Source organism: Dermacentor silvarum, chromosome 1 (assembly GCF_013339745.2).
Source record: "Dermacentor silvarum isolate Dsil-2018 chromosome 1, BIME_Dsil_1.4, whole genome shotgun sequence".
Taxonomy (NCBI): domain Eukaryota; kingdom Metazoa; phylum Arthropoda; class Arachnida; order Ixodida; family Ixodidae; genus Dermacentor; species Dermacentor silvarum.
In genome coordinates, this window is record NC_051154.1 from 402,911,183 (window position 1) to 402,936,153 (window position 24,971).

At 44.2% G+C, this 24,971-nt stretch overlaps 1 long non-coding RNA gene across 1 annotated transcript; it reads left to right on the plus strand.

Annotated features, from left to right (window-relative positions):
- The first annotated feature begins 860 nt into the window (after positions 1-860).
- LOC125942511 (uncharacterized) lies at positions 861-11,672 on the plus strand. The gene is made up of 4 exons (XR_007465169.1): positions 861-1,054; positions 2,429-2,541; positions 6,393-6,449; positions 11,134-11,672. It is a non-coding gene; the product is annotated as an uncharacterized LOC125942511 (long non-coding RNA).
- Positions 11,673-24,971: the final 13,299 nt, after the last annotated feature.

Sequence of the window (24,971 nt, forward strand, 5' to 3'; positions counted from 1 at the left end):
AAAAAGCCTTACGCGTTTTTGAGCGTATTTAAGTTTTCTAGCGCAAAGACGCAGCGAACAAGCTATTGCTATGGGAGTAGGTATAGCCTGGTCACACGTGCATTTTCACGCGTATAGCCGTCCTTGACTTGTGAAACGCACTTCGCCCCGACGAGGACGACGCCATCTACGCTTAACGGAAATAAACAATTAATGATGTCTTCTCCGATCGCACGGGTCGTCTCATTGATGAGTTTTCGAAGACTGGTCCATTCAGTGGCGCGATGAGAGACCGTTGCTCCAAACGCCCACTGTACCTATCTTACTTACTGTATTTACTGAGCTTACTTTACTTTTTACTTAATTTCTTCACAAGCACACGCACACGCGAGGGGGGGGGGGCGGACCCATGTCTTTGATATACATCTATAGAGTCTGCTTAAACTACCGATATTTATTATTGATCACGTGACGTAGATGAAAGCATAAGCTTCCCCCCCCCCCCGGAAAAAAATGTCTGGCTACGCCCCTGGTACACTGTAAAAAATTTCCGTAATTTCACAGCAAAAACCTACGTAAAATTTACGTAGACCATTCTGTTTTATGAAAAACGGCGGGATTCTACGTAAAAAAGACGGACGTGAGCTCCGTTTATGAAAAACGGCGGGATTCTACGTAAAAAAGACGGACGTGAGCTCCGTTTTTGAAATACGGAGAGCCGTCCGTAATTTCATGAGGAGGGCAACTGAACATGTTACTAGTGAAAAATGAACACGCAAAGAATATAACGAAAAGACACTGTCTACTCTCACTGCCAGTTACATATATCACCATAGATAACGCTGTTTGAACATTATTTGCGTGCGAGCATAGTAAACACGCAAAAAGAAGCAGGTAGGGTTTGAGCGGTGGCGCTGCTTACCACCCTTTCATCGCGCCTACACGCTGGGTTGGATTCCTCCAGCACAAACAACTGTACGAGTACTCGCTAATGGCGGACGGTGGAGGTGGTGTTCCTGTCGCATTTGTGATTTCACACTAAATAGGAAGGAATCGGCGCTGGATTGTTACACAAGTAAGTGATTTAAGTGTCCTTTCTTCGTTGTTGGTGCACGTCGCGCGTGCGAAATGCTCCGCGATGGCCGGTGATGGGCTCAATTGTGTTGTCTGAGCACGCTCTTTAACGAGATTCCTTGGCCATGAGGATTGACAAAGCGACATTGCGAGTCTGTGATAAAGGGGTGTTTCATTTGCTGTGTTGAATGCATACTCACTACAACTGAGACGTGTAGGCAATATTAGCGGCGTTGACGCCTCTAGTAGCTCCTTTGTCGTCTAATGTGGCCGCTGGTTTACGGACGTTAGCATTCCAGTTAGTACTGTGTTGTGCTGTGTTCTCGGCGTTCCAAAATTAAGTGAAGGCGTTGTACCCGTTGGTATCTCTCTCGACGCGGTGCAACGGTATGTTACCAATATTCGGTGACGCACTGCATCACAGTGAAATTTTTAGCCATTATTATAAGCTTCGGACGCAGTGCCTTGGCTGGGCGTGCATAATCGCAGTGTTCACGCCCGGGATTGGAAGATTGCTCATGTATGAAGACCTCATTAAGCATGTTCGATGTGCATGCCCCTTCATTACAATCAAATGACGGTGGAGCGTGCTTACTGTCATAACCTTGTGCCACCTGCAGTGGTAGGGAACACGGGTGTCACACGGTGCCCTTTCGTTTGTAGTAGAGCCCGAGCAATCGTGCACGATCGCAATTGAAAGTTGTCCGCGTGATACCCGTTAAGAGTCATTGCAAAGGAAATGGATTATTTTCTACCTGGCAATCTGTATTCGTTTTTTTTTTTGACAGCTACCAGGCTGACGATTAACGTTCTGACGCAGTACGTCAGCATATCACGTATTCTGGGAGGGAGGATTGCCGCTTAAGTTCTGCCCATATGCGGCCGTAATTGTAAAACAAATGCATGCGAAAAGTAATTTTTAACTTAACCTTGACATAGAATAGTGGTGGCCAAACGTGCATTACGGACATTCCAAAGTTATATATATTCCTAACAAGTGTAAAAACAAACCAAACTATATGTCAACACTGATGTTGAAGGGAAGTTCACACTTACTGTCTCGAGTTGCATAGACTAATTTTCAGCTTACACGCATCATTGCAATAATTATAAAATGCGTGCATGTGTTGTAAGTTATGCAGGGCAAAATTTTTGTCAGCTCATTTTTCTAATAGAAAGTGCTTCATAAAGTTTTTTTTTGCAAAAAGTTAAACGAGGCCATTAGCACTTTATAAAATACTGTGAGCTATCTCACAGCAATAACAGTAATTCAGTGACAAGCTTATATGCAATAGTGTAATTGTATATAAAAATGTTTGTGCTTTGCTTTGGATGACCGGTCAGAAAGTAACTGATATCAGTATTTCATTTGCAGCTGTTGCACCAGTGAAGGATGTCTGTGTGCCGCCTTGCATTCAGTTTCTCAGTCATGGGGGCCTGCTTGCAACACCAGTGGTAATGCAGTCTTGCATTGTGCTATTTGTTCTGGTAAGCTGTGCCATTCTATCGTATATCAGTCATGCATATGCAGTCCTAATGGACATTTACTGCAAATGTTGGTTGAATGACAATGCCTATACAAGTATAATAATTCTTGCAGATGTATCCAAAAGATAAATGATGTTTTGTTCTTCCTGGGGCAACCAATTGGTTCAGCATGAGGACGTCGACTTGAAAGTGGGATTGTTTCATACTTGTCTCGGTTGCACATGAGTTGTGTTCAAAAAACACTAATAGCACCAGATTTCGGGATATGAGGCAACAGATAAAACATGCACCAATAAAAATTCTTCGTTTAGTTTGCCTCTATGAGTATGCAAAAACACCTGCATACTGACCTCTAACACTGTCATGCATGGGCTCCATGGTAACTAAGTGTAGCCACTGCTCAGCTTACTATAATAGGTGAAGATGCCTCGATGGATTTGCGTGTGACATTGGAAGGTATCATAACAAGGTAAAATATAGCTTCAGCACACAGCTGTGTCACGTGGTCAGATGACCAAAATATATGAATATTTTGAAGGGAATGAACAGCACTACTGCCAGAATGAAGTGAAGGTGAAGGGCACAGCAACACATTCTCTTTATCCTGTCTATGGCACCATTCAGTTCCTTCCTACACATGCACCAACCAGCCCAGTTCAGAACGCTCTAGCAGTTCATCTGAAATACCTTAATTTGTCTAGAAGATTAAGTGTATACACACTAGCATATGTGGGGGCTATTCTGCGAGTTTTGTATGTTTTGAACATGTGCCATGAGGATTCTTCATTGCTCAAAACTTGATATACAACTGCACAAAGCAGCATCAATAGCTACGTTGCTTCCCCATCTTGTGTCGAGGGTCTGTGCGTGTTTTCTAAGATAGTCCTTGTGTCGTCATCCTGTTTGTCCTACATAATTGCTGCTGCAGGGCAGTAGGATGTTGTAAACAGCACCAACTGCACTTCCTATGATCTCCAGCACATACTTCTTGATGCAAACTTCTTGTCTTGACCTGGTCCGGTTGACATTTTCGTACCTGACCAGTTTGTTGGCCCTGAAAATAAAAAGGTAGTTCCAACTCTCCCTAGCAATTTGCTTGAATTCACAGCTTCCTTTGTGTACCTATTGTATAGCAGTGATAGGCCTTGGCTTCCTTGAAGTACTCCGACTGAAGACTTCACCTATGTTCAGCTCCGTTAAATGCTTCTTGGCAACGCATGGCGAAAGGCAGTGCGAACACACTGTTAAAAGCAACCATACTTGGGTCTTGAAGCTCCCCTCCACTTCGTGGTAGTGCCCTTGTGTTCCTGTAGCAACAACACGCTTCAGTGTTCAAGTGCGCTAATAGGAAAGGCCAAGACACTTTTGAGTGTGGGGCATAGATCTGGCACGATGCTCACCACAGAAAACCTTCAAGCCAGATATTGGAGCTTGCCTTCCAGCAGTTTTACTTCCATGAGCACACCTGGCACTGTGGAGGAGACATTAAAAAATGGCTGAACTCCTTGAGTAGCCTTGCGTGGTAACTTCTCAGACAAAAACACTGTCAGGTAACCGTAAAACTCTAGCTAATGTGGGCACCAGTGTAGTAAAGTTATTTTGCTTCATTGGCAACTTTCTCCTCTATATTAGGTGAAGTAAGGCTACTAAATGGGTAGAGTGATTTTCTTCCTGTCTTCTCTGCAGTGCTAGATGAGTTCACGTACGGGGAAGAACTACCACTAGAGAGTGATCTTCCATATCTGGACCGCAGGGTTTTCTTTGGTTAGTGTTATGTATGCTGGAGCTATGCTCAATGTTTGGAGGAGGGTATTCTGCCTTCCGCATCGGCACACTCTTTCGTTGTGGAGCTCATCACAGGAACACCAAAAGGCGTCCTCAAGAAATCGAGGCATCACCAAGTGGAGGAGAGCTTCTGAACCCATGTCTAACATTTCCTTAAAGTGTGGTGGCCACTGTTATATCATATTCACAAGGTCAGTCATAATGTCAAAGAGACTGTTGGGAAAGCTGGAACTTTCCTTTTATTTTTCACGTCGAGCAATCGGGGTACATTGTGCGAAAAGGGTGACTCGGATCTAGCCTTGACGCAAAGTGTAGTAAAAGGCAGAACAGCAGTTCATCAACTGTGCGGTTGTTGTTTACATTATCCCGCTATCCAGCAGCTGCAACTACGCAGGACAACAAGCCTAGTATATATATGTTTGTCTTTAAACAAAATTCTTTGCCTGCATTCATGTTGTCTAGCCTTCTCCCGTCTTTTCGTGCTGTCCCCAAGTAATCGCATAGGTACACTCTTACATAACTTGCAATTATAAGATTCATGCTTGGGAATATAATCGGAAACTGTGCCATATGGATGACTTAATTCATTACACGTGGTGTTAAAGTGGCTGTGCAGTCTGGGTAGGGGCTTCAAATCTGCTTGTTATAGCAATTCATAAGTTGCTTCCAAAACTTGAGATACAAAGATTCAAGCTATGTCTGTGAAAACAGTGCATCATGTTACAAGGAACTGTTAGAACACTCATGGGAAATAGCTCGGTATTGCGAGAGGTTGTAGAAACTTGCTTCAACTTGCTTTCTACAGCATTTTATAAAGATGCTTTTTTAACTCCCGCATCTCTCGTGTTGTCTCATCACAAAACTGTAAACAAATATGAGTATTATGCCTTGAATTTCAGTAAAGATTACATGAATATGATTAATCCTTTCCGACGCTATGCACACAATTCAATACACCAAGATAGTGCATTAATAGCAATGGCATTGATTAAAGTAAGGATATTTAAAATGTGTCCCGTACATCTTCAAACTCTTCTAATTGAAATAGTGCTGCATGTTTGAATTACACAGGCAAATTGTTTTAGTAAAGGAAGTATGCAGGTAGATGGTTGGGTACTTTGCTTGGTGTATGTAATTGTATGTATGTCACTTCTTTCATCGTTTTTCACAGTGTGTTGCACCAGTCCTAATTTTCGAATGGCTGGATAGGTGCTATTCAAGCCTGGTAGACATCAAATAGTTGATGTTTGCAAATCTGATGTACTTGCACTGAGTTTTTGCATGGAGTGCACATTCCATAAACTTGACAAACTCACTAAAGAACTGAAAACTCCTAATCTATTGTACTTCTGTAAGCATTTTATGAATATGAAGATGTAATAAATGCGGTGAAGCTAAGTTTTCAATCAACACAACTAATTGGCATGTGAAAGGGTTAAGGAAAGAGGCTCCTTGAAACAATTTCTCGAAACATTGCAACATACCACCTGAGGGTCTCCAAGCTTAACCTCTTACTACTGTTTTGCAAATCACAATATTGACTGAATGCAATATTTTTCTGACCATGATTTTCATGTAATGTAAAGAAAGTTAACACGCCTAGTCTTACATGAAGATAAATTCGAAATCATTTATTTGTAGCACTCACTTAGCAGCAGTTCTGAACTTTTCTTTATCAGTATAGTACTTGTGATTCACCTTTGTATTGCTGAGTACAGGTAGAGATATGGTTAGTTTACTAGAAAGGATCCCGAATTTTCCACCTTCTGATTGTAGCTTAGACCGTCACTTGTACTTCACAAGGAGTGGACTGTGGTAGCTAGGAAATATAGTTTTCCTGAGAATTTCCATGCATGCAATTTTGATTCTGTCTGCTAGCATGTTTGTATTACAGCATGAATTTCATAGATTAGAGGCTCCATGAAGGTACATTCTGTCGTTGAATGTCTATGAGATGGTTAAGCAGGTTGACTGTATCTAGTTACAACTCCTCATGTCCTGTGGCAGTTACGTTTGTGTGGTTTGGTGCTGTCAGTGTAAGCTTAACATTTCTTTCCTTCTCCCAGGAAGGACACAAGCATTGAGGAGCCATTTGACCTGCCACTACACTGATACGGTATTTGGTAGGTTCTATTACAGGTTTTCTTTCGTGTAGTAGTACCTGCTATAATTCTGTATAACGTGTTCAGACCTTTAGTCAGCAGGCTGTTTGACAACAGGTATTTACAAATGAATAACTAACAAGATTTTCAAGGTCATTAGTGATACAATCGTTGCACACTACTGCATTTTTCTGCAAATTAATTGATGAGCCATCCAGCAAGTGCTGCTCTCCTGCCTTAATGCACAAACCTTCAAATACTGTTAACCCTATATCACAAGTGTACAGCAAATGGAGATGACTGTTCACAGCGACAAGTTCATAATGTTTACTTACATGCAAAAGGGAGTCAAACGTCAGGTACACATTTGAAGTTTTCCAAAACAAGTTCGTCATCATAGTGCATAAATGAACAAGTAACTTAGCGCAATAAAAATACACAGGCACAAGAAAGGGAGACAAAGACAAGCGCTTGGTGACTCAGAAGTGTGTGACATATATGTTCCAACCAATTATTATTTTCTAAATTTTCTTCTACTGATCCAGGATTCCTATGACTACTTGCCTTAGGTAACATACTCTGTTGCCTTCTTGCCCTAGAAAACATAACTAGTGCCTTCTTGCAGCCCTTTAAACTGGCAACATCTTCACCACCGACAGTAGAGCATGTTCAGATAAATTCAACTAGACATGCCTGGTGATCACTTAATTTTGGTGAACAAATTTTATTTTGTGCCCGAGCCTGACGACAATGAAATCAATGATATCTTCTATTTTGTTGTAGCGCAAGCTGAACGACAAGGACAACAGAAAGGCAAATTTGAGGCACAGCCAGCGCTAACGTTCAACAACAGATTCGTTTCCAGTTCTCATCACTATATATACCCTGAAAACGTCATACAACACGTGTAAACGCTCGGTAAACATGAACTAAAAAAAAAACGGGAACCACACGCATGCAGTTTTTTAGCCACATAGATTGACAGACATGTAGACGTTTAACGCGAACAAAGATCGCATCATCTTCCACCTGCTTCTACTCATGATAACTGTTTTTTTAATCTAGGTTTGCGCTTGCATCTTTGGCAATGAAGGGCAAGAAAACCATCAGCAGCCAGGTATTTACTTTGTTATTGTGTTCTCGTAGCCTGTCATTTACACATCTACCAGTTTGACCAATGTAGGACCGTCCACACTCAAAGGAATGTCGTATAAAACACACGTGATGCAATCAATGAATTTGTTTTTATGTTCATTTTCGCATGCAGTATCCGCAATTCTTTCTGGCTTTGTCTTCCTTCACAGGCTCCCCAATTTATTAGGAGCTGAAAAAACTATGTTGATATCAGACCTTCCAGCAATCTTTATTCTGTGGGAGAAACTATGTATGTAGGGAATGACAGCAACCTTTCTTTTCTTTATGTCGGTGTTTGTACCATTCACTTGCTCGGAACCTTTTTTCACTTGGCTCGGGTAACCAGCGCCGCTTAAACGTGAGACTTGCCATCTGAAGCTATTGTGCATTAGGTGCCGGCATGGCTTCTTGAGCGCTTCACTGTAACACACCTTCATGATTCCCCCTCTTCAAGTTTTGTATGCACGGAATGAAATGGTAAAAGTGGCTTACTTGCCCAAATGGTAAAAGTGGCTTACTTGCCCTAGGTTCTTAACCCCAGCAGGTTTTGTTATCGGTGAGCACAAAATTAATGTGAAGGAATCCAAACTTCCCGTCACATGCCTATCCTGCGCCTAATGCACGATTGCTTCGAACGGCAAGTCTCACGTTTAAGCGGCTTTGTTTACCCGAGCCACGTGCTCATGTCAGTCGCAGCAGGACTGCTTAAAAAGGCACAGCAAAAAGGTTCTGAGCAGGTATATGGTATAAGTACCGATATAAAGAAAAAGATTGCTGCCATGCCCTACATACATAGTTTCTCCCACAGATTAAAGATTGCTGGAAGGAGTGACATCAATGTTGTTTTTTCGACGCCTACTAAATTAATGAGCCTGTGTGGGAAGTCAAGGCCAGAAAGAATTTTGGATACTGCATGCGAGAAGGAACATAAAAGCAAATTCATTGATTATATCGCGTGTGTTGTATACCGCATTCCTCTTGGGTGTGGAGGGTCCTACATTGGCCAAACTGTTAGATGTATAAATGACAGGCTATGAGAACACAATGACAAATTAAATACCCTGGCTGCTGACGGTTTTCTTGCCCTTCATTGCCAAAGATAAGTGCAAACCTAGATTCAAAAAAGCAGTCATCATGAATAGAAGCAGGTGCAAGATAATGTGCTGAACTATAGACACTAGAAACATATAAATATTTGGTGACACATCAGTAAGCCTTCAATTTTATTATCCTCGAAAGAGCTTGATTATCTTTGTTCACGTTAAACGTGTACATGTGTCAATCTGTGTGGCTTAAAAAACTGCATGTGTGTGGTTCCTGGTTTTCTTTAGTTCATGTTTACCGTGCCTTCACACGTGTTGTATGACGTTTTGAGGGTATATATAGTGACGAGAACAGGAAATAAATCTGATGTTGGAAGTTAACACTGTGTGCATGTCAAATGTGCCTTTCTGTTGTACCTGTTGTTCAGCCTTGCGCTGCAATAAAATAAAAGATGCCATACAAACAAGCCCCTATAGCTACCCTCATTGTTAGTTTCGCAAGAAAAAGAATTGTCTTTGAAAATAAAATATAGAAGCACCTGTTCAGTTGGAAGCATTTTTTTCTGGATTCTGCCAAATCCGTATTTTGATTAATCCCAAAGAAAAAGTGTTGTGGCTATGGCTCTAAGAATATTTTGGCACAGACTGCAGGCAAATAGCATGAATTCCAACTAATTACCACGGAGTATCCCTGCTATGATATAAAGTAAAACTTTGAAAACACATCATTGCACATGTTTTAAGTTCAGTGTGTTTTTCTCTGCATCTATTAACAGCACGGAATTTGGCCATCCTGTTGCCATTGAAGTCGCAGACATTTGGGCAAATAGCTCTGCCCTCGTTGACTCTCAAAATCCACGAGAAGCGCTCATATTTGGACATTGCTTTAGTTTGAGCTTTACTTTAGAATTTTTGTAGGAGAGGCGGAATTCCCAAATTAAGCACGTCACCCAAGTAATGCTGTCTGGAACGACATGTTGCATTATTTGTTTGGTTCTGGGGTTGCCAGTCAAGGAATGGACAGAATAAACGGTACTGCCTGTAGCTGCCACATATGGGGTCCATGTGTACTTGTTGCAGGTTCATTTACGTCGCGAAAGTGCTACAGGTTACTTCGAAAAGCACAGACTGACAAAACGGCAAATTTTGGGGGGAACACAGCGACTTATGTGGATTGACCTTGGGTGGTGTGTCTATAATTATAACTTTTTAAGGGGGTGGAGATAGTATGTTGACGCACTGACGACCATAACTTTCAATTATCATTGCTTAAGTAAAAAGTATATTGCACATTGATACTTTCATGACAAAAACCAACCAAATCTGAAAGAGGCTGAAAGGCACACATGTTGTATTGCAAGGCATGCTTTCTTCATATTGTTGCTAATTTATAAGCTGGTCATCTGGACAGTACCTCTGGCTTGGTTGTTTTGCATCGGAATTGTACAACATGAGTGGTTTGAGCTCGTTTTAAGAGTGCTTCATTGTTTTGGGAAAACAGTGGAATCTGCAAGGTTTTCTATTAGAGCAGTGAAAGTTGAAAGCCATGGTCCGCAGTATGGTGGGGGTCGTGGTAGCTCTACCTACATGCAGAAAATGTAATCTCTGACTGTCAATGTGCACATGAGAGTTTTGCCTGTTCCAAGTGAGCCATCAAATAACTTGGGTAGATTTCATCTGAAGTTTTTCATGTTATAAGGCTAGGAACATATACTAACAAGGCAGAGTATGACATTTTTTTTAGAGCACTGGTAGTTACATTTGTGACTTGGAAATCATTTATTGTTGATGTATCTGACTAAAACGGTGATGATGGTGGTACAGTAAACCTTGTTACAAGAGGCACCCAAGGGACTCGGGAAACATGTCTCTTGTAACCAAGGTCTCTTGTAACCAAAATTCTAAAAACACTGAGGAGTCGAACTAGACCACTTTATTATACATGAGCACCAAAGTGTGTTTAAACTCATCTTTGATGCGAACAGAGCTGTCTCATGGAAACATGGCTATGGCTCCGGAGTTTGATTACCGGCGTACAAAGTGACCAGCACCGTATACGCTGTGACAGAAATCCAACTCAATGGTACTCTGTCACAGAGTCGGTGTGGGAGCGCGACGATTATAGAAGCATAATGGCAGAAAATTCAGTGAAATTGGTAGTCTCAACCATGTGAGGAATGACAGCCGGCTGCGGAACGAAACAAAATAGAGCCAAGGGAGTGAAAATTGCAGCGCATACCGGTTAGTACGACGTTAGCCGCATTACGTGAGCGTGTCTGGGTTGTGTCTTATAAATAGTGAAGAATTTGCTCTAGGGACATAAAAAAAGTTGTCCTTAGTAACCGAGTGTCTCTTGTAACCGAGTGTCTCTTGTAACCATGTCTCTTGTATGCAATGTTGTTAACATGGCGAACATAGGAAAACCAGCAAAACCATTTTGAAATGTCTCTCATAACCGAGTGTCTCTTGTAACGAGATTTTACTACTAATAAAGAGTCTTAATTGATTGTTTTTTTTTTCCTTTTCAGGCAAAGGCAGGAGGCATCTGCAAGCAACCAGTCATTCCGATTCTCAACCAATCCTTCTAGTCAGCCGATTTCTAGTGTCTTATCTTGCAAGTTTTTTTCAGTAAAGCACAATAAACACGCAGTTTCGTTCAGATTCAGGTGGCTTGTTGCTTTTGGGCACGAATTTGTATGTATGCTTTGTACACGTCATGTACAGAACTCAAATGCAACATGGCAACACTGACACGAAGATGAAGCGGTGTAGAAGACAGTTACACAAGGAGGAAACGTGCACACACAGCATTTTCAGTGTGGTGTATGTCCACTTATGTGCATTGATTTCTGCCCCATTTCAAGCTATATCCGATGTGAGTTAGCCATGTTGTAATGTACAACTTGGTATAACTTATTTCAATGAAACAAACAATTTTCTCATTTGCTGGAGATATACACCTGCATCATCATTTACAAAACAAATTTTGCACCTGTTGATACGAAGCAAGATAAAGCTGAACAAGTTCGTACGGATTCATGGTACAGGCACGCAAGCATAGAAGACATGGACACAAGAAGAACAAAAATAAAGGTGTTTCTGTCTTCCTTTCTGTTCTTTTTGTGTGTTTTATGTGCATACCTCTCCTCAGTACGGTCTGTCCGTTTTTAATTGGGAAAGTACGGTGCTCAAGTTACAGAATTTCCGTTCTACGGAGCTCACCGTTTTGCATTTGCAAAATACAGACAATTCCGTGATCACAACTACGGAAATAACCATTTTCCATTCGACGGAAATCACCGTTTTCCATTCGACGGAACTCTCCGTTTTCCATTCGACGGAAATCACCGTTTTCCATTTGACGGAACTCTCCGTTTTCCATTCAACGGAAAAAATTTTTACAGACTATCCGTTTGACGGAAACGCTGTTTTTCATTTACGGAAAAGTGTCCGGCAACGTTTTACCTTCAACTTTCACCGTAAACTGAAGAAATTTTTTTTACAGTGTACTTACTGTCGATAAACTTAACGCTTATCTCGCAATTTTCGATAACTTCGTTAGTATTTTTAATTGCATTTGTAAAACATGAGAAACTGGCGTATTCAACAATCGGTTTAAGAAATGAGGTGTAAGCGAACAATTTGACCTCTGGTGTAGCCTGGGAGTGTCTTCGAAGAAAAAAAAAAGTCGTTTTAATGCGTCAGAAGTTATAAGATTCACATGAGGGTCCCATCTGAGATTATCAGATGGGTACACGATGAAATCGGGAGCCTTTATCAGACATTGGAACCGCATGCGGTTCCCCATCGCTCACCGGTGGCGCAAGAAATGAGACGGCCATGCGACTCCATTTTCGCGTTGGAATCGCTAAGCACAGTACACACTCACCAGTGGAACTAAAATGGAGCCCATCAGACGCGGAATCTCGGTAACGGTACTTACCTCATGCTTGCTCGACTTGGAGCGCCGGAACATCATCGCCATATTTCAGACTGGAAATCCTACTTGACATGTTTTTTTTTTTTCAAGTTTCCTCGACGTTTCTTTGACCCCCAAGTGAGCGAAATGGTATTTAAGGTTTAAGATCGACTCAAGTATTACGTGCAGCAGGTTATCTAAATCGTTCTTGAAGATTGCTTACACTGAGAATTAGGTGAGGATTTATGTAACTCCTTGGTATTCGCATATGTAAATTATCTCTTCACTTGGGCCTACAGGATAACCGCTCACAAACTTTTAAAGTGCGAGAGAGAGCTATAAGAGGTAGTTTTAGTGAAAGATAAGTTAAATAACAACACATTTTTATGGCATCACCCTCTCTTATAAGGTCTCTCTTATGTTTGCGTTCCGGTACGTTAAAGTAAAAGTGTTCAAGGGACGCGCACCTAAATGTCCCGCAAAAGCGCTTCTGTTTAACGCACGTAAGGCGACAAACGCTATTCCAAAACTATAATAATGCCTCTCTGAACCGCACTCTACGCGGTCTCCAATTAATACCAGCCCCTCTGCGAAGCTTGTGCAGACAATCCCGCACATTACGGTCAACATCTTTCGTACTATCATTTACGCAGGCTTTTAACTTCCTTGCAACAAGACGGTATTGTTTTCGAAAATACGTCTTTCCTTCAAGTTCTCGTTTATTTTTTGCCCTCGTGAAATTTATATGTTACCTGTATAGTCCATCACTGGTAGCTTACTCGGGACGTCGTTCCTTCTTTTGTTTTCAAGTTGTTTTGTTTCTTACTGCACATAATACATTTAAATACAAAGCGTATGGTTCCACTGTTATTAATGTTTTTAAAATATACACTGCTTGTCCTTTCCCTCTCTCGAAGAATCAATATATTGGTGGTACGAGACATTTGTTGACCCTGTTGTCATTCTATAAGTAGGGTTTGAGGACGTGTCCAGCTCATGGTAATCTTTACCATGCAGGCTCTCATCCTGGTGCTGAAAACAAACCTACTTTACCTATCTGCCGAATCACAGTGCACATGTGCTGAGGGACGTAAATTAATGGTAGTTGTCCCGAGTAGCTGACCGAAATTGAAGCATCCATTGCCCTAGGGCGAACCGGAACCAGCCCTTTGCCTTCGAGTTTTTGTCAACCTGGACATGACATCACCTGAGGTGAGCGCGCTCCTACCACCTCAATACCTGTTACAGCAAGACGCAGAAGTTACGCTAACTTACACCGCTAAAAGCAGGACTCATAAGCGTTACAAAGAATGGTGTGCGCATCAGTAAAAGGGGAAAATGGGCACAATAGACGAACCTTGCGAGGTAGCCAGCCATTGAGTTGTGTCGGATCCGTTTTCTTCGGCGAGAAATGGCGATGATGACGATGTGCCTTGTACAATGGGACATACCCACTGTCGGGGCTTGGCCACGAACCGGGGGTTATCATGAATGAAGAGAAGTATATGTAAACGAACACAAAACCGGGCAATATATCAAAGAAATTGTGTAATAATTGTCAGCATTGTACAGAAAGGAAGAATTAAAAATAACCTGGGAATTTAACACCTAATGTGTTAAGGTGAAGGATAAGATATATTTTCAATAATATTAAAAGGTGGGTGGATATTCGCAGTTTCGAATTTAATGAATCATCAATAAATTTATCATGGAAAATGGTGTACAATAGGAAAACCATTTGTGTCGCATAGGTGATATATTAACAGGGCAAAACAATACAGGTTTATTGTCTGTTATGTACGAACCACCATTTGGTGATGCAACTCAATTTATAGCTTTTCTTGAACAACTTTTAATTACGTAACGGATGAAAAAATTAATATTGTGTTGGGAGGTGCCGTCAATATCAACATGCTTTCAACTTCCCAGCTACAAAGAAATTTTGTGATGGTTATTAGTGGGGTTTATTAGTGCAAGGCACAGAGGTGGCCAAATAGCACCAAGGGATGACAATGGCTTGTCAACGGCACATGAACTGTGAATTACGAGGTCGGATAAAATACAGCTGTATGGAGGCCTATGAAGATTTGCTGGAAAATTCGTAAAATATATATTTGTTGGAACTGTCACAATGACAAATGACGTGTGCTGTGAACAAAGTATTTATTACGGAGTGGTGACGCACTAAAATACGTCGGTGTAAGTAGCACTACTGCCTCAACAGAGCCCTTGAGCACAAGGGCCTGGAGACACGTGCCCTACAAGACGCTACTATCGCAGCAGCACGCTCGGGTGAGAGGATATGCTACGAATCTTGTGGACTTAACTGCGCAATATGTCAAATCACGTAAAAATTGCAAACTGATTTATTCTCAAACAACGGTTGTGGTCCAACAAGCAATGCCGGATGCAGGGAAATGTGCCATCGGTACGATATACGAAAGAGCTTCTTCCTTTCATGTTTTGCTTCCCGGCCCTCCATCAACACGTGGAGGACGGTTAGCATCTCTCCACATTTACCGCAGATAGGAGATTCATCACGAGTCAAAAGGTGAGAGTGTTTACCATGTACATGGCCTATCCGAAGTCGGGAGGAGATGACCTGTTTCCCGTATTTTTGTTGTTGGTGGCCAGTTTCCAAAACACGGCTTAATTAGGTAGAGCTTGTTTGATGTTGGGCCGTCCCACATTCGTTGCCAATAGCTTCTGAGTTCTTTTGCGCAAGGACGGTTTTTAGTCTGGTAGGGATAGCTATGGAGCAGTTGCTAGCTTTCCATGCTATGGACGAGGCGATTTCATCTGCGAGCATGTTGCTCTTAATCCTTGGGTGTACAGGCCCCCAGCACAATATGACATGTTGGTCTGATGCGTAGGTTTACGCAGGAGCGAAAAAGATCAATAATAAAAGGATTCTGATGTTTTCACAGAGACATTATAGCTTTTACGACGCTTAAGCAGACTGTAAGTACAATTGCTTTTTGTAGTTTCAATTTGCTGATGTGTTTAATCAACCATAATACTGCGTACGCCTCTGCTGTGAAAGTGCAGGACGGGTGCGTGCGGGACGTCGAATTACAAAAAAAAAGATGGGCCGACTGCTTCACAAAAAACACCGGCGCATGTCTTTGATGCGTCAGTGTAGAATTCCGGACATGAGTACTTCGACTGAAGCTTTAAAAGGTGAATTACTATGTGTGGCCTCTGGGGGCGTGCTTTGTCACTTCTACAAACGATTTGTCACATTCGAGAAGCTGCCGATTCAACGGCGGCAACAGCTTTGCTGGGACTATTAGATAATTTTCAAATACTCAAACACCTGTTTCTTCACCAAGTTTCATTACACGCAGTGAGAAGGATTCAGTCACTGCAGGTCGCTTTTCGAAATGTGTGGTACATGTCAGTTCCTTCACACTTGGACAACAAGGACCTTTTGGGTTGGCATGTACCTGCAGAAGATACAAGAAACTTGTATCAGATCTTTGCAGATAAACTGTCCTACATAAAGACTTTGTACAGGACTGGTCGTGAAGGCAGCTGTGGCCAGCTGGGTGCCTAAGTGGTCAGCAGGACCAATCAATTTTAAGGCGCTCAGTGTAGCAGACTGACACACTAAAGTGCCATATTCCAAACGAGTACGTATCAAGCTCTTGTACAGATTCATTAGGCACTTCCTATCACTAATACATTTTCTATGTGATAAAATATTAAGCAGGTTCATTGTTATTAGATATATCTGGTTTGAGGTGCTTTATGTGCAGAACGAAGCTTAGTTTAGATTCTAATATGACGCCTAACAAATTGTATTGAGTGTTACGAGATAACCGCTGTACATAAGACCTTACATTGGGATCTGGGACCAGGCCTCTTTTTTGTGAAGAGAACGAATTAACCTTTACTTGGATTCAGCTTAAATCCATTCTCATTGGCCCATTGAACCTGCCTCTCGCCGATGGCGAGGTTAGAAGACTTAAACCCAGCTTAACACCATGTGCGTACATGATTACGTTGCGCTGTGTTTTACACTGGCAAAGAGATGACAAAAAAGGAACAAGATTGCCGACGGACGAAGCGCAACGTTCCCTTCTTTCTCATCTTTTTGCCAGTGCAAAAACAGTGCAGCGCAATCATTAAAGTGCACCAGCTAGCCCCTTCCATTGCTTTACTTAATCGTTTACGTGCACACAGTAAAACATTATTGGTGGTAATGATGTACGCAGAGAATTCATTTTAACCACAAAGAAGATGCAGTTCAGTACACCTCTTTGTGGCAACTCAGTCGCCTGAGTAAAAGTCCGGCAGAAAGTATGTCCAGTTCTTACACGAAATATTCGATTTGACAGGTAACTCTCTATTATATTTAATATGTTTTCCAGAATACCCATGGCAGACAAATCTTGCAGGATTCCATAGTGTCATGTCGTATCATATGCTTCTCATCAGTCTACAAACACTGATCGAAAAAATTGCTTGTGTATAAATGCGTCTCTAATGCTTGACTAAATGTAGTCAAGGTGCTCGGCTGTTGACCTACGAAGGGAAAAATAGTAGCGCATAAGAAACGACGACAAGAGGATGATGATGATGTTTGGTGTTCAATGGCGCAAGGGGCAGCTATGGCCAAAGAGCGCCATGGCAGTGTTGATGAATTGTCTTTGTCTAATGTATGAAATGACCAAATGAATTCAAGTGGAAGATGTAATGTGGCGGCAAAGAGGCGTAAAAACGAGTCGCTGTAAACTGCCTGAAATATATAAGCATAAAAATAATGACAATGCCTAATAGTGTGAGCTCTGGCCATTAAATGTTCGCTACGAACAAGTGATGTAAAAAATGTACAGAAGAACTGTTGTCTCCATAGGGCTCTTGGAGCAAAGGGCTGTGAGGCACGTGCTGTAAAAAGTTATGTAACTGCTGCAGCCTTGGAGGCGAGGCTAGGCTACAGCACATGGCCCGGCCAAATTATTGTTCGAAGATGTTAACTTCATCTAAAAATCTAGAAAAATATTCTCTAGTTACAAAGCGGTTCGTTACTAAGAAAAAAAGTCGCAGTTTCGCCCGAAAGCCGAATAATCAATTGTGATAGCAAATTTACTAGTAGAGAGCTATACGGAGTAAGGATAGTAGTTTTATCGTCTGCATAAACTTCGACACATTCGCTTACAACTGAATCAACGAGCACGGTGTTAGCGCGTACAAGGAAACATGAATAGATCGCACTCGTTGATTGCAGACAACCACTGTCAAAACGCTGGCGTGGGGAAGCGCGCAACAGCAGCGATCGAAGGTTCGTGCGGTCTATCGCTTCAAGGGAAACTGAGCGGCGAAAGCACAGCGCATACAAAGGTAAGAGCTGTGTGGAGATCGCTTTCAAGATGCGGTTCGCGCGACAGCCCTCGGGCGCGCAAAGTACACAGTTGCTGGCAGAGTACAAGCCGCGCCCCCTCTCTCCCGCGCTGGCTTCCCGCTTTCCTCCTTTAGTTTGGGAGATTAGAGAGTTCTAGATTAGGGGGTCGCAATCGTAAGGGCCCCTTAGCGCTTGGGGCCACGGTAATGCGCATGCATTATGCGCACGTCAACTTGCGTCCTTGCGTTGTAGGGTTGGCCAAGTCGCCGAAAACATCGCTGCCCCTAAGAGGTCACGCGACCCACGTAACTCTCGCGGTGAACGAGAACTTCCGTGAAGTGAACCAAGCCGAGACGAGCCGCCAGTCTGGTCAGTCCCGCCACGCACACAGTAGATAGACATGGCTGCGCCGGCAACGCCGTTTGCCCGCGTGCATTTCACTGCTGATGTGGGGCGACCAATCTTTTTGAAGACGTTTCGCCGGAGGCTGCTATCTCTCAGAACCTCCTGCGGGCCCTTCAAAATAGTTTGTCGCCCCGCTGCCTGCGAGACCGTGTGGATTTGCTGCCTTCTCAGTTCGCCGCACGTGACCGAGCGAACCTCAGAAAGTAAGTGTGCTGTTCGCTTCGCTGCTTCCAGCAGTTGTTCTCGGAGCTTATGTTGCGAAGTTGCAAGCTTACCTGTGGGGCGTTCTTTTTGGTCCGGAACAGAGGAGGAGTGCAACGAAAAAGAACAGCTCCTTGCAGAGAACTACGAGCTCGCGAAGGAGAGTGGCTACAAATTGAAGCCCTCGGCTGTCCGTAAAGTTGCGGCCGCACGGCTGCAACAACAGCAGCAGAGACAGTCCCGGCGGCCTGCATCGAATAAAGGCTGTCCGGGACCTTGCTGCCTCAGAAATTGCCACGGAGTCAGATGATGGGACCTACGACGGTGCTTCAATGGCGCACGAGGCCGCCGCTTGTGACGACGACAACCATTGTAAGTTCCTCGTTGATCACCAGGAAACAATGCTTGGATTAGTGGGCCTAGCATTTCTAGTATAGTATATAACGGTCGCTTAGCTTGTATGCTGGTAGTTAAAGGGCTATATTTAACGAGGCTAACCTATAGTGATAAAACGGCCATGCTGTGCACAAGTGCCGTGGTACTGTATACATTTTGGACGCATTAGCCTACCTTTCCATCTTAATACATGAAAAAGGTGCTGCAACTATTGCATAGTACTTTCCTTTTTCTTAAGTAGTGAACAAGTTCGAACGACCGTTTTCTTCTGACTAGAAAGCTAGTGGCAGCTCATCCTCCACACTGCCATTGAGACTAAAAAGAAGAAAAACCTTGTGGTAAAGGCTTCATATGGCCAAGATGGATGGAAGCTTTAGCTAGTTGGTTTGACATTGGTAACGAATAAGTAGCGCAGCAAACAAAGGAAGGCGTATGTGCATTTATATTTCCTGCTTGTTTCTAAGTCATGTTTCATGTCTGTCTGATTTGCTGTACAACCTATTCATTACTGTAACGGACGTGACTCGGAGCCAGACGATCAGCAACAGATTAAATGCCTTTATTCAGCGGGTTATTATATACACAGCCAACCAATGAGGTAGTTGTCACGTAGCTTAAGTGCAAAATAAAGCGGCGTTAGGTGCCGCGTCATAACATTCCTCCCGTTTAAGTTTATTACAAATCAATGGTTCTAAACTATAGTCAGTAACGAATCACTGGTCGTCGGGTACGGGTAGATCTTCTCAGCTGTGTGTCCTCCGGCGTGTAGCGAGGACTCGGAATGGCGGGGCGTCGCTCGACGTCTTCAAGTGCTCGCACCGGAGGAAGCCTGAAGTGGTAGTCGGGTAGAGGCTCTGGTGGCTCCGCTGTTAGCCATGCGCGCCTCAGTTGGTTTCGGTGCCTGTGGTGCACGTCGCCATTGTGCTTCCTCACCAGGTAGGATACCGGACCCTTGACTTTAATGACTTCCGCCAGCTTCCACCGAGGTCCTGCGACGAAACTTCGGGCATAGACAGAATCACAAACACCAAATCCTTTCACTACAGAGCTAGACGTAGCAGGCTGACGGTCTGCGTGCAGCTTGTCTAAAGCTGTGCGTAATTTTCTACCCATCATGAGCTCCGCAGGACTCTTTCCTGACACTGGATGCGGGGTGGTATGTTGTTTCAAAAAGAACCTAGATAGCTTGCACTGGGTGTCGTTTGCAGACTGTTTCTTCAATGCTTCTTTTAATTCCCGCACCATTCGCTCCGTCCTCCCATTACTAGCGGGATGATAAGGCGCTGTGAACACCGCACCGATGCCGTTGAACTTGAGGAAAGCTTGCATCTGCTCGCTCGTGAAAGCTGTTCCGTTATCGAAAACGATAACGTCCGGAACACCGTGAGTCACAAACAGCGCGCGTAGTGTTGCAATCACTGCCGATGTTTTCATGCACCGCATAATCTGCACTTCGGCCCAGTTGGAAAATGCGTTTACGACGGCGAGAAAAACTTCGCCTTTCACTGGTCCCGCAAAATCAATATTTAACCGGCTCCAAGGCTGATCTGGCTTAAGCCAGAAGTGCACAGGTTCTTTTGGATCGCGTTGGCGGTTTAATTGGCATCTGTCACAGTGACACACAAAATCTTCGATTTCTTTGTCCATATTTGGCCTTGCCTGACTCTTCATGGCTGTCATGCCAGGATGGTTTGCGTGCAGCAAGCGAAGAACATCGGTTCTTGCCGCTAGAGGTATAACTAAAGCCCCTATATTTATAAAAGTAGCGCCATCCACTTCCCTCCTCCTCCGTTCCACTATCGCGCTCGGCGCGACCAGCGCGATCGAGGCGCGATATCGACAGTGGCCTGCCGTCGGGCCTGCCGTGGCAGACGACAGCTAACGCGCTACCAGAGGAAATCCGAGGAAAACTTCGATCGCGCCCTGCGGAGACGTTTTTGAGGCGCGATTTTGCTTCGTCAGTCAGTAACTGGTCTTAATAATGCCGTTTTGGAAGTAGCAACGCGACGATGCGAGACGGCGCAAATATCAAGTGTGCAGCAAGCGTTTGCGCACGCCGGATGGTAAACAAAAAAAGCGTTTTGCCCTCGCCTTGTCGGTTGCGGCAACTTAAGGCGCAGCAGCATGCCATCACAACGAAGTTCTTGTCCCTAACACGTTTGATCCGTTTGTGCGTACAGCACTTTCGTCGCACAGGCCCGAGAATGGCAGTCGGAGCGTGCTGGAAAGAAAAAAATATACAAAAGCGCGACGCGAACTTCCACGTGACACGGATTGGCCAATGGGGGAGCGGAGGAGGCTGGGGCGACAGGAGGCGGCTAAGAGAGGGCGAGGAGGAAGCGCCGGAGTGAGCGCGGTGGCGGCAAGATCTAAGAATGGCGCTACTTTTATAAATATAGGGGCTTTAGGTATAACTACTCTGTTGCCCCAAAGGATACAATCGCGGTACAGCGACAACTCGGTTTTCCTTACTTCTAAAGCCATAAAATCATTGTGCAAATGGGTGGACCAACCAGAGAGAACGTATTCCTTCACTGTGGACAAAATCTTTGTAAGTTACGCGATGTCAGTCGCTTGCAACAGTGGGCAATCCACTGCGTCCAACAGCAACACGTCACCTGGTGGTTGCGTCTCGTCATCAAGTCCGGGTGGTGGAAGACGGCTTAACGCGTCAGCGTTGCTGTTGCGGGGGCCTTGTCGATATTCCAAGATGTAGTCATATGTGGCAAAAAGCAGCATCCAACGCAGCATTCTTGGGGACACCACTTCTAGTATACGTTTCCCCCTTTAAAACAAACCAGGCAGAGGCTGGTGATCAGTCGTAATAATGAAATTACGCCCGGCCAAGTACTGGTGGAACGTTTTTACGCCATACACGATGGCTAAGCCCTCTTAGTAATCTGCGCATACTTTCGCTCGCTCGCTCCAAGCGTTTTCGAAGCGTACGCTATTGGTCGTTCGGTACCGTCCGGTTCCCTGTGCGCCAGCACGGCTCCGATTCAAACAGGAGATGCATCACATGACAGCACAATTGGTCGCTGCGGATCATACGAGATTAGAACTGTTGCTGACGCTAACAGGTTCTTGAGTGCATTGAAGGCTCACCCCCGTATTCATGAACGCTCCTCGACTTGAACTTGACTTGCCACCGCCTTCAACACGTTTTGAACGCGCTCCCCAAGGCGGTGGCAAGTCAAGTTCAAGTCGAGGAACGTTTATGAATACGGGGGTCAGACGTGTTGGCTATTCCAAAACCAGCGGCTATCTCTATCCAACAAACGGTGGAGCGGTTCCGCGACTTCTGCTTTTCCTGTTAGGAAACGGCTGTAAAAATTTATTAGCCCAAGGAATGATTGGAGTTTCTTTTTTGATGACAGAGTCGGTGCGTTTAGAATAGCTTCTACCTTGCTCGTGCTAGGATGAATTCCCGTGGCATCGACCACATGACCCGAAATCTTGATGCATGTCTTGCGGAACTGGCATTTTTCTTTGTTCACTCGTAGGCATGCGTTCTGTAGACGGGTGAGCACTGCCTCTAGTCGTTCTGCGTGTTGTTCTAGCGTGTCTGCTGCTATCATTGAGATAGCATTTCACGCCCGAGATACCTACGAGCAGTGTGTCAATGGTGCGCAGAAACAACCACGGCGCTACAGAAATGCCAAATGGAAGTCGGCGTACTTTAAAAAAGCCCTTCATGGTGTTCACAGCACTGTAGCCGATTCATCATTAACAACAACCTGTTGATAGGCCTGAGCCAATTTTCGTGAAATATTTGCTTGGCCCTAGAGATGCAAAGACCTCCTCAGTTGTGGGCAAAGGATAGACGCTGTTTTGAACTGCCTTGTTCACCGTGTTGCGATAATCACCGCACAAGCGTATGGAACCATTTCCCTTTCTCACGACTACGATGGGGATTGCCCAAGCAGAGGCTTGTTCGGGTTCCCACACACCTTGTTTAACTAGCCTGTCTATCTCGGCTGCGACGTCATTTCGAAGTGCGAATGGCACTACACTGCTCTTCAAAAACACCGGTTCTGCTTCTTCTTTTAGATCTATGTGCACTAGATCCCGAGTGCAGCCTGGCAGATCACTTCCGAACACCCCTTGAAAGCTCTGAATCATTTCCGAACCCTCGGACACTTTTTTTATTCCTTGAATTTGAATTCCTAAGGCCTGAAACCAACTTCTTCCCAGCAGACTGCTGCCTTGTTTGCTCATTACTAGTCAAGGCAAATTTCGCACACTTTTCTTTAAAGCACACCTCTACTATTGCCTTTCCCAGCATCTGCACTGCTCATTCGTCCAAGTTTCGAGCTGTGTCCCCGTACTCTGAAGTGGAATTTTGCCTGCGCTGCCTTGAATTACGCGAAACGTTTCTTGACTGACCAGCGACTGTGACGCCTCCGAGTCTACTTCCATCTGCACTTTTTCTTGAATCCGTGCACTGGCGATAAACTTTTCAAGCTCATGAACTTCGCAAACCGAATAAAGGTCTTCTACTTCGTGAAGTGGTCTGGTTGTCTGACTTTACTTTCGTGCCTGTTTTTTTTTCTTCTAGCTTCTGTGTAGCAGTTTGCTTTTGACTTGACGGCGACTCGTTTCTGAAGCGACATGCTCTCGCGATATGGCCTGTTTTCTTGCAGTAGCGAGATGCCGCATAACGAAACTTGCAAATTCATAACTGTGCTTGCCGTTGCAGCGGTAGCAGGTGACTTCTCTGGATCAAGCCGGTTCCCTTGAGCGCGTTTCGTGGACGGTCGCGTCGCGTATGCCGCTTGCGTCACTGTGGCTCCATAGAGAAAGAAATTCAACAAGAGGGGACACTCGGCAAAAGCTGACAACAGGAAACACGTCACCATACGTCACGCTATACTTTTGACGCCGAACGTTAGCTGCCGCGAGCATCGAAAAAAAAAGAAAGTGAAATTAAGTTACCAGGTATTGATTTATTTTTTAAATTCTTTGCCGCGAAAACTAAAACGTTTTGCGTATAAATGAACTTAAGCTTTGCGACTTATTTTCCTTGCCTTACCTAGCCACAGGTCAATGACGCGCCAGATACATGCGTCATCTGCCAGACACTCACCCGAAGCGAGTGAGGATGGCTGCGCGCGCGTTTGAGCACTCGCGCGCGGCGACCCGTCTGTGTCCTTCTTTTTTTTTTTAATGGAACCTGGTTTATTGGGTTCTCGGCGTATTCTTCCGCTCCTTCTGCACTGGGACAAGACACCACTGCACTATTGGACTACGGCAAGGTGAGAAATCTTGTTTCACAGTCTACGACGCAATTAGGCTTGCGGCACGGGACCGAGACTTAAGATGCAGTTAGCGAAACACAGCTCGGCCATCCTGGCGCAGTTAATTTGATTTAATGAATCGTGCTGGGACATGTTTCCGACGCTTCCTAGGGGATTATGGTAACTTATTTCGGTTTTTGAGCCACACTGGCCGCACAGGGCGCCGTGTCGCAGTTAGCGAGAACTGACTCGACCGTGGTGCGTAGTCTACTGTATCTTGCTAGCAGAAGTTTGTGCCGCTTTCTCTGACGCCAGACATTACTGAAAAGTAATTTCGTTACTTTCTGGGGGTAATTTTGAGGCACGCTGGCCGCACAGCGCGCATGTGACGCAGTTAGCGATAAGCAGCTCGGCCGTGGTGATAAAGTTTGGCGTGTAATGAATCTTAGAGGGACAAGTTTGACGTTTTTGTGGCTCCGCAACAACATATACCTTCTTTCGGTACACACGCCTGTTCAAAACGCGATAGGCGATTGCCAAGAGTGATAACATGGGGTTTGCTGCTGGCGCCGGCAGAACGCGCGAAAGATAACGCCGACGAACATATCAGAAACTTGTAATTCGAAAATTCCCTCTTCTTAAGGACTGAAAGAAGGCTTTGCACCCACGCATTTGTCTTGAGTGCCTGTTGCGTCCGTCTCTATGTATGTAGTGTACCGTCGCGTCGCCCGAGGCCAAGTTTCAGAAACGCGATGTCGCCCGTGTATTTGTGCTGCCAAAGTGCAGGGAATAATGCCCGGAAATTGGGGAACGCTTGGAAATCAGATGTTTTCATATTTTATGGTATTGTTTGGGATGAGTCGG